Raw genomic sequence first — 15,504 nt, 5'->3', positions numbered from 1 at the left:
CTCCTAGTATGAATCTATAACATATTCCTACTAACCACTGGACTTGAACATCAGAAGTACAGCTTCTTTTCATCTTAAATACAGCTTTTCAGTCCAAATCTGCATAAACAAACTTTGTCCTTCAATCTTTCAACTCCTCGGCAGTTTTTCAAGGTCACTTTTGCGAGCAACGACAGAGGCCTGCATCTAGCAACTTTGACTGCTACACCACTCCAATTCCAAGAGCCCAAAATCTAAACCCCTATCGATCCTCTCAGGTAAATCCTTTACTCAAGGGGAAGGCAAACCAACACCCTCCAAACTTCTCCCCTAACAGGGCCTGCTCCTCTTCCCTACCCGAAGGCTGAGTGCCGCCAGTTCACTGCTCCGTGCTGAGTCTGCTGCAGGAATGTTCCAATGACCTTCATTCCATATTTGCAAATAAAAAGAAAACAAAGAACTGCTTTTTCAAATCAAGTGTATTATAGATCTTAGTACACGGCATGGAAGATTTCACTATTCACAAGAATAGGCTGGTTACCGATTACCCAGCAACCTACATTAGTTTCAAATCCCTAAAGAGGGAAAAAAAAATACCAAGGGCAAAAGACAGGGTGCCTGTACTCTTAACTTTCCTATTCACAAACTGCAGGTAAATTAGGATTTTAAAGATATCATATAGAAAATGAAAAGCATTTTGCTCACATCAGTTAAAGGAACCAGATCAACACCTGACAAAATGTGTGAAACTGGCAGAAAAAGATCTGCTCTTGTCACTGCCAATATAGTGGAGATGTTTCTAACCAGCATTATAAGCTAAAATGTGCATTTTAAAACAAAGATTGTTAATTAATCGGTACTTATTAGAATCTAGAAGCAGACAGGTAAATCAAGAAAGTTATGGGAGAATTTCATACTGGCATGTGGGCCTTTACCATTAGAACCTGCATCAGTGCAAATCATATTTTCACACGAATTTAGAACAGCAATGGTGTTGCTTCCACCTCTGAAAACACAAATGTCAACAAAGTGCATGGAAACAGAAAAAGTCTTACAACAACTCAGCTTATTCTGTAGGAAAGCTTCAGTGCACTTGAACAAAGGAAAATTATTTGGAAAACAGATAAGTTTACCGAATGCAAAGAGAAAGTGCTTTGCTTCTGTGTGCCCCTGAAAAATGATCAGCCTTTCTTCATGTACGTGCTCTAGTCAATACTCAACTAGGAAAAGAAATCCTAGTTGAAGGGCATGCAAAATCTAAACAGAGCAAGGTATTCTAGGTGCACCAAAAGGTATGCATGGAATGTAAAGTGGCCATTTTCTGAAACAGTGCAACTTGTCTACACTCTCTGAAGCTAAACAGTTTCTACCATTTTAACACAAAACAAAGAATTAAACTTACCGGGAACTGCATTAATTTTACATGTAGTTATTTATATCTCCTCGGACAGGGAGAATTTAAGTCACTCCTATCCCTCCCCCCCAAAAAAGGACGGAGGAAACAAAAGGCAGCAGGAGATGCAGAAACCTGAGTCTGGAATGTCCACTCCAGTGAAAACCCGAACAGCTGTCCCCCCACCCCCCAGCAAACTATTCGCCATTTTTCTTTGTCTTTCAGCTGACCCCTGCCTCAGTGAAAAACTCCGAGGCTCCAATGAAGCCCTGCAGCCTCCTTCCACTTTAACAGTCAAAGGCATTCAATCTAGCATGCTATTTGACACCAAACCTTGCCTCCAGAGTGGTCCTATTGGCTGAGCTGCTTTATCAGCTAAGAACACAAAACCATGATTGGCTGTTCACGTCATCAGTTACCTCCTTCGTACACTTCCTGTTTTAAAGTTACCTTGAGCAGCAGAACAGGGGTCAGATCCAGACTTCAAACTACGAGGAACTTAAGGCTTCAAAATGCCTGGCAAATGCACACAGCAGATGCACTAGGGCCACATGTGCTTCCAAAACAGAAGATACTGAAAATTTAGAATTGTTCTTAAAATCATGCGACAGGGTTGTTACAGTTCCCACCCAAAGGATTTCTTATTGGCTGTCAGAGTTCCATTTAAAAAATTTAAGGTAATTTAACTGCTGCTGATTGGCCATCAGAGATGTCTGTAAGATACTGCTACAGTATCCTATGGCAGTAAACCAGAGAAGCAATGTGCACAAGGTCGGAAAGTTGTGACTTAACTATCTTCAGTTTTCTGTTAAGCATTAACAGAAGAAGAAAAAGAAAACTGGGTGGGCTAAATCCAATGTCACCAAAGAAAATACAGCTTCTTTAAAGTAACGAAGAGTGATATCAATGGTCATACAATAGTTTGCAAGATTTCCAAAAAGGCATCTATCATTATGTCCATGGTAATTTTAAAAGCACACATTAGTACCACGATGTGTAATAAATCACTTTATTTTGAAATACAAACTAATCTAAATAGGAAAATTCTGGGATAATGTATGAAGTTAGCGACAGGGACAGTGGCATTTTCAAAAAGTCTACCAGGAACCCAAGAGGGAAATATAATGATAAAGGGGAAAAAAAATTGGCAAAGATGAGTGAACATCAGTGAATATACTGTTTAAAACACAATATAGTTTGACAGATTAACTAATTTATTTAGAGTGGTTATAAAATGTTGCTGATTAGCTTTTAATATAACAGAGCTTTGATATCATAGAAGATAAACTTTTCTACCACATTGTCAAGAATAAGCAGCAGGGGTGATCTCAAGAGAGATTATAAGTATCGTGGTTACTGAAGACATTCTGGGGTGCTGAAGTTTAACCAGTGGCAGTCAAAGACTTGTTTATGGACTGTGGGCCCAACTGTTCAGGTTTTAAGAGGAGCCTCCTAATATGGTGAAAATCAGTTAATATATATATTTTTTAATATTCAAATAGAAACATCTCACTATCACCTGAGGCCTTTAACAATCTCCTTATATCTGCTTCCTCTCATCAAAGCAAAGTATCCCAGGACTAAACAACATAACTGTTTTGCCAGGTAGATGACACCTTTTCTAGAAAAACCCTGGTTGATCTTACATGAGCGGTCATTATAGGCATACGCAGAGATCCAGCAGGTCCCTGAAATAGAAGCAAGGCAGACTCTCCAATCACTTTGCCATATTAACTTCTCTTAGAGAAAGAGTGAGGTGCAGAGAAGTTAAGCAACTGGCCCCTAGCCATTCATCTAGGAGTCAAACTCAGGTCCCATTTAGGGTGGTACTCTTCCCATGGCACTACACTGCTTACCAAGACATGGAGCACCTCAGGGCACATCCAAGGAAAATCTCAGGTGTCACATACAGTCCTTCACTGTTATCTGTGGGGAACTGGTTCCAGGACCGCTGCATTTACCAAAATCTAAGGATGATCAAGTCCCTTATATTAAATGGTGTTAATATCGCTGGCCCTCTGTATCTGAGTTCAGCATTCACAGATACAGCCTGACTGTATGTATAGGTAGCATAAATCATTACACCCAACTTCACTAATTTAAAAATTACAAATTCGACTAATGTTTAATTTGATATGTTGGTTAGAGATCTAGCTAAGTATCTGACAAACAGCACTCTATAAGTTGATACAAATTTTATTACTAAACTACTAGAAACATTTAACCAGTAGCAAATCACTTGTATAATTTATAAGGACTTGAAACAACTAAATCATTAAAAACACCTTACATTAAAATATTAAGGAAATGCATGGCAATTTCACTATGGCATCTAAATAAGAGCTTAGCTATGCTAACAGGGTGCGCTGTTGGATGATTCCTGAAGCTTCACAGAGTTACAGGTATTGTAGTTCTTTTCTGAAAAGTTTAGATCACAGATTCTGAATAGCTACCAGCCTCGGAAGAGAAGGCAGAAAGCCAACAGGCCAGTTGTGTGCCTTATTCACACTAGGGCCTCTCTTAACCTCAACACTGGGGGTCAAGTCAGCTGCAAGGAAGTAAAGAAGCTCCTTTGAAGGGTGGGAGGCACAGGAATATGGAAAACATGTTCACATCACTGATCATTAATTAGTGTCACTAAGGCAAAACAATAAACACTTGGAAGTCAGGCAGAGCTAGTTGCAAATTCTGATTCCTCTACTTATTAACTGTATGACACCGGGCTAACCCTGAGCCTCAGTTTCCTCATCTTAATATATGTTTATCACCATCTATATCACAGAGCCACTGTAAGGATTAAATGAGCCAGCATATATAAAGTATACTGTACTGTGTCTGAATAAGCATTGAAAAAAAAAATGTAAAGTACTAAAGGTCATCCAATCCAAATTCCTTGTTTTATGCAGCGGTTAAGATTCAGAAAGGCCTAGCTCCTTAGGGCCCCAAAGCTACCACAAAGCCATGTCTCTCTTCTATCTCCAGCATACCCTGCAACCCTGCAGAAAGAAACTCCTGAGCCATAAAGGGCAGTACAGGAGGACTTCCCAGCTGCTACTAAAAACTCTTCCCCAGTTTTTATGCTGGAAATCCGTGCCTTTCACCACCAATCCTGGCTGAAGTCTGGTTATTGTTCCAAAAGCCTACCCTTTGACTCTGCTTTTGATGTACCAGATTAAACCAAACATGTCTCTTGATACTTTGTGAAGGTCTTTGGCATACTTTTTATTAGTTCTTGGCAGTTTGCAAGAAAAACACTTCAACCCCTATTTCTCATCAACAGTCATCTTAGTAGAATTCAAGCCACTAGTGGGAAGATAACTCAAATTATCCTAGAATTTCCATCTGGCACTCTCACTTAGGATAGCTTTCTCTAGCTTGTCATTACTGTGGACTAAGAGCCTCATTGGATCTCTGAGATTCTAACTCATATTCTTCCCTGGTCCTGCATCTCAACAGCCCTCTACACCAGACAATTGCATCATCTTGCCCTAATAAACACCCTGAGACAAAACGAGTGCATGTGGTTACATGGGTCAAGCTTTAATGCTCCCAAAGAAGGCAGGGTGGGAACTGATGCGCTTAGTCAGAAAACTGATTTTGAATCACAATTACCTACTTACTAGCTGTATGACCTAGGCCAAGTTACTTAACCATCTCTGAGCTCACTTCATGTGTAAAATGAAACAAGTAACATTTCATTTTCTTCATGTAAAATGAAAAAATAACACCAACTCACAGAAGTGTTGAGGCTTAAGTGAGTTAAAGCACTCAGCATTAATACCTAGCACGTGGTAGGTATTCAATTAATATTTAAATATACACTTGACTATAGCACCTATCATATAATTACTTTTTATCATGTCTCTATTACCAGAGGAAGGCTTCTTGAAAGCTGCAACTGTGTCTTATTTATATCTACATATATCCTCAGTGCTCAGTACAGAGATATAAATCACACCTGACCTTAGCCATAGTGTCAGTGAAATAACAGGGAGTAGTGGGGACTGATGAAAACTGGAGAGTGCATGTCTCATCTAAAGGGGCAGCTACTGAGGAATTCCCTGGTGGTCCAGTAGTTAGGACTCGGCACTTTAACTGCCAGGGCCCTGGGTTCGATCCCTGGTCAAGGATCCCACAAGCCATGCGGCGCAGCCAATGGTGGGGGTGGTAGGGGGCAGCTACTACTGAGCTCCAACTGATGAGGGCTATGGAAGAATGCTGGTCCACTGCGGTAAGAGCTTCAGATTCAATAAAAGAAGCAAAAGCCAGATCCTGGACACAAAAAGTTGATGCTAGCATAACTCCTGATATAGCATCCTGAAGAATGACTAAAGAACCAGAGTTATGGCAGAAGTTGGCCTCAACCACCATGACAATTCCTGCCAAGGACAGGGTCTTGCTCAGTACCCCAGATTACCTGATCTTGGAGGTTACACTGTATTCCAGCAGAAGCAAAAAGAGCAGCAAAGAACCTGGGCTCTTCAGCGGCCTGAACATTTTATTGATGGTGTCCTTAACTGACCCTTTTGGACTAGTAAGCAAACCTGTGGGTCCCAGGAAATATCATAGAAGAGACTCTCTAGAGAAAAATGAACTTCTCATATGTTGAGATGGGGAAGTGAAGCCATATTCATTTGACTATTAAATTTGTTGTGTGCCTTATTATATACTAAGCTGATGAGATGGATGTATATAGCAGTTTGTTTTGCACTTATGTTGTTATAAGTTAGTGGGATTGGGGTATTTTTTTTAAGAACACCTTTAATCCAAGCAGCCAGAATCAAGCAGCATTAGTATTTTGGGTTATACACTTTTTTCTCATGTAAATGAGATGTGAGGTTGAGTTAGTCCCCCCAATATTAGATAATACCATACAAAAATACTATACAAACTGTTTTGTAATCTTGTCTCACTTAAATAATGTGAATAATTTTCCCTATCAAATACAGACCTGTATCATTTATAATAATTGAATGATATTCCACTGGATATAATTTTTTAATCAGTTCCATATTACTGAATAATTTCAATGTCTTCAATTTTAAAATATTGTAAATAGCATCACAGAGAACATCCATTATGCCCATTCCTTGTGCCACTACCCTCATTATGTCTTCCAGAACCCTTGCAACGGCTTCATAAATAGCATCATTTTGTCTGGTTTTAAAAAACAAAAGAAAAAGAAAAAGGAAACCAGATTGTTTTAATGTTAAATCTTTCCATTTTCAATTTTGTTTCAATTTTTTAAAAAACGTATAAGCAGATCAAAGAAAATTGAGCGCTGCCAGATTGTAACTTCTGACCCGTATCTTTCACCTGACTTGGTTCTGAACAACGGTTAGCTATTTAGCAAATCAAAATCACCTTCAAGGTTTAAAAAAAGGTATGTCGACACATATCTGAAAGTATCTGACAGATGTGCTGAAGATAATCCCCAAAGAAGTCCCAGAAACATTCTGAGCAATGATAACATCGTTAGAATAAGGAACATGGTGCTGGTGCTCAGTAAATGGCTGCTCAATAAATAAATGAATAAAGTAAACTAATATATGAGACCATAAGTGGATTATAAATTCTGAATTATTTGTTTTTTAAAAATAAATTATATTCTCCAAAGCACAAATGAAGACCAAAGGATGGTAAACTACTCTAGAGAGTCCAGTGGTTAATAATGCATGTAGAAGGACAACACAGTGACTGATGAACAGCAAATGCTCCAAAAGATGGAGGCTGCTACTATTATTACTGTTATTTGCAATGGGACTAGATGGCCTTTGAAATCACATTCATCCCTAAGAGTCTATGTTAGTTTGGAAACATATCTTACATGTTCCCAGAAAAGTCCCTTCCCACTATTGGCCAAACTATGAATTCTATACAAAAGGATTCATTTTTTTATTCATAAACTCTCTACACCAGAATTGCTCAACTGGGCTCCACTCTACACCAGTCATAACATGAAATGCTTATTAGGTGTTCTCACAAACAGGGTTCCATGGCCAAATAAGTTCGAGAAACAATGCATAATGTATCCTTTCTCTTGAAGGGTTGTTAAGGGATATGAGCACAAACATTCTCAATACTAACTCTGCAGAAAAGAAATGCATTTCACGTTGCCCATTACTTTGTCAAGGATCCTCTTTTCATCCCCAGAGGACACTTATTAGCATTGTATAAGAACTAATGTTCAATGGAACAGCTTGGGAAATGCTGCTCTAAGCCACTTACAAATTTTAGTGAAATGAAAGGAAGACCACAGGCAAGTCTATTCTGGTCAGAATGGTCAGTTTATTCTTCAAAAATGGTTGGAGTTTTACACACATTATGGCATTTCCCTTTTTAATGAAAATGACATTAAATATCACCATAAATAGCAATCCTCTGCCTCTCAAATAACTGCCAACCGAGTGTGCTTTGCTTCTTAAAAAGGCCCCAACTTTGTCATTTGATAATGAGCAAATTCTAAGCTACTTACCTTCAGGGTACAATAATAGTGTTTGAGACAGTTAAAAATGACAAAAATGTTCAGATTGCATGTACTTTCTTTTTTCTCTTTTAAATGGACAGATCATGCCACTGGTGAGGGGATATGTTTTCTTAACACTGGGCAAAGAATCTCACTTCATATAGATAATGGAAAATTTGCAGCTCCTGAGGACAGGGTTAACAGTAATTAGGGGATTTTGAAAACCTTCAGTAACTCTAACAAATTTAAGCCAATGATAAGATATAAAATATTCTATGCTCCAATATCATTTCCTATGAGTCACTGAAGCATTTACTGAAGCACTGCTCAAGATCACTATTTTAGCTCATATTCATGAATGCGTTTAAGAATAATTCTTGAACCTGATTTATAACAATATACTGTTGATTTTAAATAAGGGTGTTCATTTAAATAGGACACCTTATATACCTTGAACATGAAGATTTGAACCTTTAATTTAAACCTATTCTACTGGAAACATTCAAATGCAAAGGTTAGACTAGTCCCTCTCTCTAAAAACTGCACCTTAAGTTTATCCATCAGAAAGCTCTCACTGTATAAAAGAAAGTACAACAGATTTAAACGCAATCTGCAGACAAGTAAGAACTTAAACCAAAATGGGAAATACAACTCCCATGCTGAGAATGAGTAAAGAGGTTACCTCACTGCTATCAGGTACCATCACTGCTAAAACATGGAGAGGTGTGGGAAGGATGCAGCAAATTTTGCAACCTGGCAAAAATTTCTGCAGGCAGGGAGATTTTTTTCCTGAACCATTCCGCAATGTTGTCTTTCTGCTTACTTCAAAGAAAATGTTATCCAGGTGACTACAAATCAAACTGACAGTCCTACTTCAACTGACTATTTCTATAACTAGAAAAAATTTCAAATGACTATAATGCAAGTCCCTTCCCGGACAAAATGATAAAACTGGTTGTTCTGATTTCAATAATCATTGCTCTTTGGCAAACATGAAGACTTTTTCTTCTCATCAGAATCACTACCACTCAGCACCTGGGGATTAACAGAGGGGATCAGGAAACAACCTAACCCTGAAACAAATGATCCTACGACTTTGCGGATTCATAAGTAATACTGACCTCACAGCGGTCCACTAGAAATCAGCTCCTAAACCACAACAGCACAACTAAATTAGACTATTTCTTTCATGTCAAGTGGCTCCCCGCCCACCCCCCCACCCCCCGCCATGTAGAAATCTTACTGTACATAACACAGCAGATGATTACAAAGCCTCCTCATCAAGGAAGCTCTAATTGGCTGTCAGGCAGATTTTATGCTATTCTCAAAAGAAAGTGATGTGTTCTCTCACTTATTAAGGTCCATTCAGTGACAGGCACCTACCATATGCTACTGTATTCATTTTTCAGTAAGTACTCTGTAAGATAGGTATTATTAACCATTACTTTACAAAGGAAGAAACCAAGGCTCAGACAGGTTAAGAGTCTGACCACCCCGCTCCCCCACGGAGGGTGAACACCTTACAGAGACAGAATTCTTTCCCAGGTCTGACTCCAAGGTCAGCAACTACACTGGCCCCTCCCAAAGGCACTTTTGGGCCAAAGTATTTCAAATCCATTTCCTCCTACAATTAATCTATTAATATTATGTTAGGTGCTTTGAGTCTCTGTGGGAAAATACTAAAATGACCTTGTAGCCTTCCTAACTAGTCACAGTACATGCATGCAAAACTGAATAAACAAAATGAAAAGAGAGACTGTGAGACATCAGATAACTCACAATCAGTTTGCTGTAAGCACAAGAAATAGAATGGAAAAGAACAACTTGCTGGCTAAGGAATGTTCTTCTTAGGTTGTATGCCTGAGGCTGGAATGAACCTCAAGGAGGTCATTTGTGACCTTAATAATGTCCTCTGCTATTCTCCCTCCTGTGAATGAGGCAAACTTGTCAAAATAAAAAAGGTGCCTTAGGGCTTCCCTGGTGGCGCAGTGGTTGAGAATCTGCCTGCCAGTGCAGGGGCAAAGGTTCGAGCCCTGGTCTGGGAAGATCCCACAGGCCCGTGAGCCACAATTGCTGAACCTGAGCGTCTGGAGCCTGTGCTCCGCAACAAGAGAGGCTGCAATAGTGAGAGGCCCACGCACCGCGATGAAGAGTGGCCCCCACTTGCCGCAACTAGAGAAAGCCCTCGCACAGAAACGAAGATCCAACACGGCCATAAATAAATAAATAAATAAAATTTTTTTTTTAAAAAAAAAGGTGCCTTAGAGTCACCTCTGCCATCAAGTCAATGCTTCCAACAGGAAATGCTGTCCAGTGACATGAGCACTAGCCTGGGAATCCAGTAATTTGGCATACACTTGGCTCTGCCCTTACATAGAGATGACCTTGTCAAGGTCATCACACTCTTCAGGGCCTCAGTACAAAGGGTGTGCCTGAAAGAACCAAAGGTCACTTCCCGAGCTAAGATGTAAGAGTTTTTCTTTTTCTCATCATATTCTATGGTGTCAAGAGAACACTGTTTAAGGGACTTCCCTGGTGGTCCAGTGGTTAAGAATCCGCCTTCTTCTTCTAGGGATGCAGATTAGATCCCTAGTCAGGGAACTAAGATCCCGCATGCTGCGGGGCAGCTAAGCCCACAGGCTCTAGAGCCCACAACTAGAGAGCCCTCGCACCGCAACGAAAGATCCTGCATGCCCCAATGAATATCCCGTGTGCCGCAACTAAGACCCAATGCAGCCAAATAAATTAATTAATTAAAAAAAATTTTTTTTTTAAAAAGAGAAAACACTGTTTAAGAGTAAGGGTTTCACAAACTGTGTAAGAATTAAGAGTTACAGACTTATGTTTGAATCTGGGCTCTGCCACTGACTGGCTGTGTGACCTTGAGCAAATTACCCCTCAGTTTCCTCATATGTAAAAATAAGGGTGATAATAGTACCTATCTCATACTGTGTGAGGATAATATATATATTTATACCCTTGCTGGTTCAATGTAAGCACTCAATAAAAGGCAGTAACTATGACATTCCTGAATTTTATTCATATATCTTTAGTGGCTCAGTACCTCTGAACTAAGAAGTTAGAAAGGGGAATTTCAAAACTGCCTCAAAAAGACACCTACCATGGCCCCACATTTCACTCTGCCTTCTCCGTAAGTGGAGATAAGGAACCTTGAATCTTTTCTAGTGCCATGAATCAGTTTTGCCCAATGGAAAATGTATAAGCAAATGAAGTAACAATTATTTGTTATAAGGATTAAATAAGATGACATAGACACAGTCTGTAAAGTACAAAGCATTAGTATGATTTCTGCTTAGAAGACAAAGCTGATGTTCACAAGGTTTTAGTATAAACTCAGATCTACTCAGACCTCCTGGGAGTTCAAGATTTCTAGGGTGGTCAGTTCCAAATTATATCAATCACAAGGCCCAGCAATTGGCCCTGGGTTAATGCAGAATGTACATGGGCTAATGTAGAATGAAAATGTCACTGGTGCTGAAGAACTACCGCCAAGAAATGCTTGCTGAATAAAAAAGATATTTATATGTATACACTTGTTTTTATAACCTCGACCAGATTTGCTAAAAAAGAAACTAAGTTATGGATGCCATAACAGTCTTCATATTTGATTAACTTAATGACTAAGCCAAATGACGCTGAGATGACCAATGTACAAAATGTATGGCAAGCCCTGTTTTCCCTCATACTTTTTTTTTTTTTAATTAATTTATTTATTTATTTATTTTTATATTTATTTTTATTTATTTGTGGCTGTGTTGGGTCTTCGTTTCTGTGCGAGGGCTTTCTCTAGTTGCGGCAAGTGGGGGCCACTCTTCATCGTGGTGCGTGGGCCTCTCACTATCGTGGCCTCTCTTGTTGCAGAGCACAGGCTCCAGGCGCACAGGCTCAGCAATTGTGGCTCACGGGCCCAGTTGCTCCGCGGCATGTGGGATCTTCCCAGACCAGGGCTCGAACCCGTGTCCCCTGCATTGGCAGGCAGATTCTCAACCACTGCGCCACCAGGGAAGCCCTCCCTCATACTTTTGACTCTATCTTCCACACTGCAATGTAATTACAAACATGAGGGAGGAGACCCTCACCTAATCATATCAAGACACAGAGGAGTTAAGACTTCCAATTCACTGGTCTCCCCTTGAAACTTGAATTATTTAAAGGTTTCCATGCAAAACTGGAATTGCAAATATTTTGTTGTAACCAGTTTTAATTTTACACATCATTGAGGATAAGCATATCCTAGGATCACCCCACAGTTTGAAGAAGGTACTAGGTTTTTAGATAGGTCCCAGTATTTGGGGACAAACATCCTAAAGAACTGGTGATGTTTGAAAAAGCTCCCCAGTGAGCTCTTTACACTATGCACTTGGTAGTTCCTCACTGCTTGGCATTAATCATTTCCATATATAGAAAGACTATGTCAGCAACATTCTGAAGCCTGGTTTTAAAGGATGCAGATTCTTAAGCTTTCCATACATATTCTCCCCATTATCTACCTGGGTTCAGAAAAACTCCAGCAGTTTACTTTGTAAATCCCTCCCTTCACAATAGAAACCAAGGGATACAATTTAAATACCTAGTTGAAAAAATTATAATCTATATGGTTACTATTCTGTGATTTGAACAGTACAAAAATTCTTATTGTAATTATTCAAATAAATACAAATTCTTACTCAAATTCCCCACTCAATACACTCCTAACACCCAGAAGTCAAAGAAAGATGATCCATTGTGAAATATAAAACTACCTGGGAGTTTGACAAGTCAGGTTTACGTTGATAGCATGACATAGTAGATAAAACTACAAGCTTTGACATCAGGCAACTTGGATGTGAATCCCAGCTCGACCACTGAGTGACACTGGACAAGCTACTTAACCTCTCTGATCTTCAATTTTCTCATCTGCAACATGGGGATGATAATGCCTACCTAACAGGAAATGTGTTAAATGTGCTCCAAAATGTCAATTCCCTTCCTCTACCACTTTCCCCTTTTCTCTTGAAAATTCAATTGCATTCACATAAAACTGAGAAATGTGAAAATCACAGGAGTTTCTTGAAAATGGTATAAAAACTGAAGTGTAACATCTATCTAAAGCTGAAAGAACCACCTAAGACAGACAAGGAAAAACAAATCAGGAAAACACAGAGGTTTAACAAATGTGTTTCCATGATCCCCAAACCTTGGAAGGAGCAAATGTAGAACAATCCAAGTTACCACAATTCAATGGAAAAGTAAGGTACCCCCAACAAGCTGACTCTAACAACTCTCAATTAGAACAAAAGCTTTTTGAAATATGAACCACAGAGAGTTGACAAGTCCTCTAACTTAAGACAAGATGCAAGAAGCTATGCACGAGCTTATTTTCGTTCCCAGCTGCTTATTTAAAAAAAAAAAAAAAAAGTGTGTATGAAGGTGGGTGCATTTTTTAGTCATATATAAAAAGAAATAAATGAGCCAAGATCCAGGATCTCTGTCAAGCGCTCTTCCACTGAAGAGGAACCTAACAATATCCTTTCAAACAAATAATTGCCAAGTATCTGATATTTGCTAAGAAGAGCAGCTTTGGAAACTTGGAAACTCAGCCCTGAACTGTATCTTTCCTAGAACAGTAAAACTTCATGTAGAACATCTCAAAACTAGCAGCATGGTGCTGAGACCCGATAATCTATAACTACTCTCTTAATATAATCCCCAAATCGTAAAATTCCAAAAATGCTTCTACTTTTTCACTCCTATAGATCTGTCACTACTTAATGCTGTGCCTCCTAGGCTCGGCATTCAGTTATTAAGACCATGCACACCCATCCAGTAGAAACCCTCTCTCGGTCTGGGTCTGTTAACTTGCTCCTCACACCACTGCCCAGGTCTGGTAACTACGGACTCCAGGGCTCCACCAAAACCTCAGTGTTTCAAAACTGGGACTCCCTAGCAAAATTCCTGATCTGATCCTATTGTTCGTCGGGTATGTCTCTAGGGCCCTGATGCCCTCTCCTCCTATACCATGCCCTCAGACCTGGCACCCGTGGACATCAGGGTCATTCCCTGTGTTACACTCCAAGTCTAGCACCCCTGGATCTCGAAGATCCTCTCAACCTGTAACTCGGGTTTCAGTGTTTCCAAACCTGGCACCCTTGGCGCTTGCACGGCCCTATCCCGGGCCATGCACGTTCCATGGAGGGTACCTCTGGAATCTGGAGTGCCTCCCACTCCCGGCCATGCACAGGCTACCCGCGAAGTACTGGCCAGACCATCTACCACTCTTCCCCCTTAAGGCCTCTAGGCTCGCCCCCAACCTCCACCCCACGCCTGCGCCGTAGGGGGTCATCACCCTGCAGCCAGAGAGCCCCAGACGCGCGCATCCCTACAGCCTCCGACTCCTTCATCACCCCCTAGGCCAGAGCCAGCGCGACCAATAACGTGCCAGGTCCTCGGCCTCCCCGCCACCGACCAATCACGAGCGAGCCCCCCCGCCGTCGCCTTCCGCCAATGGGAGAAAGCCCGCGGGCCGGGCCGACAAGGCGTACGGACCCCAAGAGCGCAGCGGCGGCGACAGCGGCGGGCACGGCGAGAACACAACATGGCGGCGGGCAGGCCGCACCGAACTACAGCAGCAGCCGCGCGAGGGAAGTGAGGTCTCCGCCGAAGGCGGGAAGCGCCGCCCCTCCCCCCGCCACCGCTACTCACCTCTCCCCCTTCCTCCCGCGGATGCTCCCGCACACTCACACGCCTCTGCTTAGAAGTCCAAGGAAGAGCAGAAGCCGCCCCCGCGCTCCTGCGGAGTCGGGCAATGCAGAGACCTGGGCACGGCGGAGGGGAGGGGGAAGCGTGCGTCACGGAGAACGGAGCGCGCGCGAAGCGGGGGTACAAACAAGATGGCGGCCACGCCGTTTGCACCGTTTCCCCCCCTCCCCCTCCCCCTCGCCTCCCCCTCCCCCTCCCCCTCCCCCTCCCCCTCCCCCTCCCTTGGCGCTTCGACTCCCAGTGTCTTTAATGCGCAGAAGCTTAGTTGCTTGAAGTCTCGCGAGAATTGAGAAGGGGGGGGGATGACTTGGTGAGGCGGAATGAGAGGCGAGAACCTTCTGACCCCGCCCCCTTTGGGGGATCCGGAGGCGTTTAGTAGTGATCTGCGTAGAGTGTTCTACCTTTGTGGACCTCTGCTGTGGTGCGCACGCTTTTGAATTTTAGGGGAATAAAGTTTTTGTGAGTTTTTTATTTTAATTTGGGCGGAAGCAAAGCTGGGGGCTGGAGGGCGACATGGGAATGCCAAATTAAGTGCGCCTTTAATGATAGCTACTAGTACCGTAAAAGAAGGGCTATAACACCAAAACTGTAAAATGATATACTCCAAAATAAAGAGCAGCACTTCCCAATAGTGGTCACTTGTAACCTTACGTCGACATGGACATTGCTTTTCTCACTTGAATGCAGAGTTTAAAACTTCTTCAAAAACAATTGGAAACTAAACTGCAATGAACATTATATCTTTTTCATAACTTTACTGCTTTAATCTCCACAACTACTTGGTCGAAGGCATCAGCATTATTTTTATTTCACTGGTGATAAAACTGAAGCGCAAAAAAGGTTAAATTGATCAAGGCTCTGCAGCTAGTAAGTGTTGAAACTCAGTTTAAATAGCCCCCAAACCTGT

At 41.4% G+C, this 15,504-nt stretch overlaps 1 protein-coding gene across 3 annotated transcripts in view; it reads right to left on the bottom strand.

The window, feature by feature from the left end:
• The window catches only part of NFYC (nuclear transcription factor Y subunit gamma), a 62,943-nt gene extending 48,186 nt beyond the window's left edge, over window positions 1-14,757 (bottom strand). The window contains exon 1 of one of the 3 annotated variants that reach the window (XM_059919913.1): window positions 14,541-14,757. The gene's annotated coding sequence lies outside the window, so the exon portion shown is untranslated. Of the gene's footprint in view, window positions 1-1,381; window positions 1,619-14,540 lie in introns of those variants that run through there. The other 2 variants (XM_059919928.1, XM_059919922.1) reach the window with 2 other exon arrangements.
• Between the last annotated feature and the right edge of the window lie 747 nt (window positions 14,758-15,504).

This window comes from Balaenoptera ricei, chromosome 1 (assembly GCF_028023285.1).
Source record: "Balaenoptera ricei isolate mBalRic1 chromosome 1, mBalRic1.hap2, whole genome shotgun sequence".
In the NCBI taxonomy this organism is placed as follows: domain Eukaryota; kingdom Metazoa; phylum Chordata; class Mammalia; order Artiodactyla; family Balaenopteridae; genus Balaenoptera; species Balaenoptera ricei.
Note: the sequence above shows the minus strand (reverse complement) of the source record. Positions and strands in the feature narration are given on the sequence as shown.